General features: G+C 36.3%; 1 long non-coding RNA gene across 1 annotated transcript; it reads left to right on the top strand.

Annotated features, from left to right (window-relative positions):
* The first annotated feature begins 621 nt into the window (after positions 1–621).
* LOC115921106 lies at positions 622–3958 on the top strand. Its single transcript, XR_004062748.1, has 3 exons — positions 622–710; positions 1086–1216; positions 3505–3958. It is a non-coding gene; the product is annotated as an uncharacterized LOC115921106 (long non-coding RNA).
* Positions 3959–5278: the final 1320 nt, after the last annotated feature.

Genomic DNA, 5278 nt, shown 5'->3' with positions numbered 1-5278 from the left:
AGCGCCAAAATTTGGACCAGATACCGAGATAGTTAGACTTAGACGAGAGTAGAAAATGTGAGGCCTAGGCCTACAACAGACCAGTAAATAATTGGACTACCTGTGAATGTGATAACTGATACTCGTAGTCGTACAGAGTTTCGTAGCTGTCTAACAAATTAAAAAACGATCCCCCCAAAAAAATAATTATTCAGTCAGTATATAGTGGTGCCTGTGTGTTTCTTAAACTCTTTGTTGGCTTAGCCTTATTTGCCTCTAGGCTCTATCTTTGAATTTTTGTTTGCTGCTGTAAACATCAAGTTTTCTCTGTCATATAAAGATCTAGGTCCATATTTATTTTGCGTTTTTTTCAATTTGATCGAATGGACAGTTACGAGACATGGATCTAGAGTAGATCAACTAGATCTGGATAAAGAAATTGAATTTCAATGTTAGATAATGAGGGAGGGCATTTTGGTAAAGAGAAAAATCCAAATTAAAATAGAACAGTTAATTCTGCAAATGATCATCAATGTTTAAATGATCATTAATGTTTTAATTGATCATGCTCATTTCCTTTTATTCTAAGAATTAAATTCCCCCTCTCTTATACAGGAAAATGTACAGAGAGAAAGACTTGTCGCAGTTAATGCAGTACCACATGCTTGCTTTCTTGGAGTATGTGCTTGAAATAAGAATGTCCTGGAGAAGACAGACCACCACAAGAAAAGGTAAACATAGATACTTTTGATCTTATAACTTGATCTGTTTAATTTTTTCAAGTAAAAGGAAATTTTGAAATGAGTGAGGTCAAGGTCTAGCTGGAGGGAAATGCAAAGGGCTGGTTTGCGAAGTATGTATTCATGGGATGGCTAAGTATGAATCCACATGTCTACTAACACGTTGCTGAAGTGTTTCTCTTTTTAGAATTAACATTTTAAGCTCATGTGCAGGGGGGAAGGGGGGGGGGGTCCAATACATGAAAAGGAACAACAAGCAAAAAAATAAATAATAATTGACCTTCAAATTTTGCTGAAAAAGTAAACGTTGAAGACAACTAAAATATTAAATAGTGCTATTCATTTCAAATTATGATTTTGTTCCAGGGATTGTGAAGGAGGGCTTCCTGTTGAGAGATCGTGGGGTGCCTTGAGGTTCCAGTCTTGATGTTCTGCCCCTTACCTCAAAGCGATGGCCTCTTGTGCCCGACAATATAGGAGCAAAGCACAATGGACTGGTAATTCATAATGAATATTACAATGTTTTTTTAAATCTGGTAAAGAAACAGATAAATTCATAGCATGTGAGCCTGCCATGGCATTCGGGTGACCCAACATTTGCTCCTGCAATGACTGCTCAAGGCTTCATTTGTCAAATGTGTAGGGTTACAATTGGGAATGAGGTTAGGTGTAGGGTTAGGTCTAGTGTTGGATCCAGGGATGAAGTTAAGTATTTGGATAATAGTGTAGGAAATTGATGTGGAGCAAATGTCTCGAGGAACAAGTGTCGTACAATCGAATTTTCCAGGTGCTGGTGGAGCTGTATGTATTGTTACTCATCATTGGCAGCCTAACCCTATGTTAACTGGGGGGGGGGGGGTCAATTTGACCCCCCCCCCCTGTAGAAATTTCGAGACTACTCCGAAACCGCGGCAGATATAACATTTTCCTTTCATGACTTTTTACTTTCGAGTCTTACGCATCTTTTAAAACAATTTTTTTGAAAATCGGACCTACGGTTACAAGGTCACGTGACCTTTGTCTTTGCATGTCAGCCCGAAAATCGCTCATTTTCGTGATTTGTGTACAAAACATATGTAAAAGTCATTTTTCCTAAAAATAGATAAAACATTGGTTATTCAGTCTTGTTTAAAGTTTAGATGTTTGTTTTGGGGTCAAAATAGTTGAATTGTAGTTATAAATGAAATAAAACAACAAAAACAATAAAATACATAAGTTAAAAAAACAATGAAATACATAAGAAATTATAAAAACAAGAGATAACATAAGGAATAACCTAGCTCTTCCAATTGTTTGTGTTATATTATTATTCCAAATGGTCTAATAAATATATATAGTGAAAAAGAATACTTAAATATGAATAATCTATGATTTATGGGCAGAAATGTGGATTGAATGACCTTATTTGCATAAATTACCATAAATATGCAAATGAGTGAATTTTTCAAAAATTTGAAATTACCATAGTATTCTATACACTTCACTTGACATGCATGCAAATTTTCGCGGCGATCAGCGTTGAAACGACCGAGATCTTAGGGGGGGGGGTCAAATTGACCCCCCCCCCAGTAAAAACCTGGTCTGAAATAGCCCAGTTAAGATAGGGTTAAAAATCTTCCTTTGTATTAGTAAACTAAAAATAAGCTGACCCCCAGTTTGTGAAACATGTACCTGACTTTTACGACATGCTCTATTGTTTAGTGGTTATGTTGTAACACAAAATGAATTCTTAATCTTAATCCTGGATCCATAGCTAAACGTAATATTAACCCTAAAGCTAATATAAAACCCTATCACAACTTGAGCAATAACCCTCTATCTCAATGAAATAAAGCTTGTGTTAAACATTGGCAGACCCAAAGTCAGGTTATCCTAAATTCCTCTCTACATACTGCTATTGTACAAAGTTGATATTTAAGTACATCCCATTGCAAGTTCTAAAATTTCTGTAAAAACCTTACCCTGCTGCAAGATGATGGTGTGTAAAGTAAGTTGGCTCATAGTAGAGCATGAATTATTACCTGTAATTCTCAACCAATACACCCTTGCCACCTGCAATCCATCTCACTTTCACAATATATTCTTTAAACAACATTAACCCAAGTTCAAAATTTTGATTAGTAATTAAGAAAGGCTACAAAGAATTGTATTATTTTTTCACACTCGTATAATAGAGGGGGACGGGGGGGGGGGGGGGGGCAGCGTAGCAGTACAAGATCTAATTACGACTATATCCTGTTGTCATGGGGGTAGATATCCCAGAACCTGCAAGTGTGATAAAGAAAAATATGTTTGTGTACTAAAAGTAAAACAAAAACAAATCACCAGAAACTTTTGGTTGTTAATAACTCAAAAGTTACACTCAAATCAAAATGAGGTTTTCACAGCTTAAAGTTTAGGGATGTCAATTTTATTGGGAGTAAATTCTATGCCATTTCTATGAATGGTAATTGCTATTCTTAAAGCAATGGTCGGAATGTTTGATTAGATCTTTTACTCAGACATGTAGTATATTAGTAATAAAATACATGTTTGGCAATATGGTGTTTCATTTCAGACCATAATGAGAAGTAATATTTTAATCTGGGATCTCTCGTTGGGCTAATAAGCATGGAAAATAAGGAGTTTACTCCCGTCGAGCAAATTGTGAATTTATATAAAACTAATAGCACTTTGAAGATTACTAGAAGAAAGAAAAAAAAAAGAAAAAAAGAAAAGAAAAAGCGCTTGTAACAATATTGGATTTTGTTTTTCTTCTTTCAATTAACATTTTATTCATGAACAGCTGGCTTATCGGAATTGGTTACAAATATGCAAGTGGACTTGTCTGTAGTAGTTGCTGAAGAGGAGCAGTCAGCATAAGGGGCGTGTGACTCCAAAACAACGTGGGAACTTCTCTCAAGTTCATCTCAAATCACAAGGCTCTTCAGGAATCAAGATGTAACAGTGGATGTTGAGAAGGAGTTTGTGACCCTCCTGATTTGGACTACTCGCGATATCTGCACAAAACTCAACAAGTCATGATTGAGAAAAACGCAACAAATACTCGGTGAAGCATTGATTTATGTGACTGGTATTAGGGTAGGTTTCAGCTTGGTAATTTGATATTAACTATGTCCCAAAAGAAACCTCACTGGTTCTTATGGTTCCACGCCACACGCTGCTTCCTACCCTGTTTCTGTATACCCAGACTATCAAGGGATCAAATGAATTAAAATCCACACTTGATTACAAATGAATTGATCTTTTAAATATTGCCATCATTTCAGGGTGGTTTCGGTTACGGGTTAGTGTGAGCTTTCTGTGGCTAAAATTTGAGGGTACTTCGTGCGGGGATCAGTGGATGGATATTTCATGTACAATGCAAGAGAGGTGTCTATCTTCAATGGAATTCAGGGTGTGAATTTCAATGAAGATGGCTTGTTTATAATGAGGAGAGAAGCAAGATAGATTGATGTAAACTTAATGACATCAGGGAATGTTTGCCTGTTTAGTTTGAATGACACGGATATTGAAAAACGTGAAGTTAAGTGGAAAAAATGGCATAATATATTCAATTTGTACACCAGGATTGGATTTTTTTTAAAATAGCATTATATGATTTGTGCACAGGTCTATGGAAAACCAGTAAGTGGCATATACAATAAGATCATTTACCGCAGCTCAAGGAGTACCGTAGATATCACTTACCGGTACCGCAGTTGCTGCTATTTGTGCCCACATGCATATTAATATCAAGCAGTTGAAGCTAAAAGTAATATACAAATACACAGCAGTGAGGGCATTAGTGAGAATTACTCACTCAAGGTACCTTTGGAACAGTCTAACACTCGCGAGGCGGAAGCCGAGGGTGTTTGGACTGTTTTGAAGGTACCGAGTGTGGGTAATTTTACTAAGGCCCGAATAAAATGCTGTGTATTAATTCTTTTATAAGATTATGTTTTATTTGTTATTTAAAATGATGTTTTACAACATGATTTTACTGTTCATTACCCAAATTACGCGTTAGGCAAAATAAATGCCTGGTCACGTGTACACTTTCAACCAATCATTTGATTAGGATCTACGTCATCATCTTATAATATAATCTAATTAACAGGTTTTTTTCTTCCAATTATAACAAGAGAGAAAAATATTCCTTTATAATAACTTCCATTATTTCATTATTTGATCCACGAGACCGAGTAGTCCAGCCCTTGTGAATCTGTATGTTCTCCAGATTTCATTGTCAGGGCCTATCAGGGGGCGGAACTAGCTTTTTGCTAAGGGGGGTGGGTTGACCCTATGACGATGCAGAGCATCGCCCACGAGCTGAGAGGCAATTAACGCATCACTTTCTTTATAAGATGGATTTTTTCCCTCTCTCTCTTGCTATCTCACTGCATTATAAATTTCTAATTTTCACGGCATCAACATATCTCACCATTAAATAGTTCTCTCATTTCCTTCCCTTTCTCTTTTGCTCTCTCTCTGTCTCTCTCTGAACTCTCACGTTCTGTTTCCAGATTTTTTCCACATATGATTCAATTTATCCAACCATAATTATATGCACACTAAAA

The sequence above is a fragment of the Strongylocentrotus purpuratus genome, unplaced genomic scaffold, assembly GCF_000002235.5.
Source record: "Strongylocentrotus purpuratus isolate Spur 01 unplaced genomic scaffold, Spur_5.0 spur5_scaffold_1, whole genome shotgun sequence".
In the NCBI taxonomy this organism is placed as follows: Eukaryota; Metazoa; Echinodermata; class Echinoidea; order Camarodonta; family Strongylocentrotidae; genus Strongylocentrotus; species Strongylocentrotus purpuratus.
Note: the sequence above shows the minus strand (reverse complement) of the source record. Positions and strands in the feature narration are given on the sequence as shown.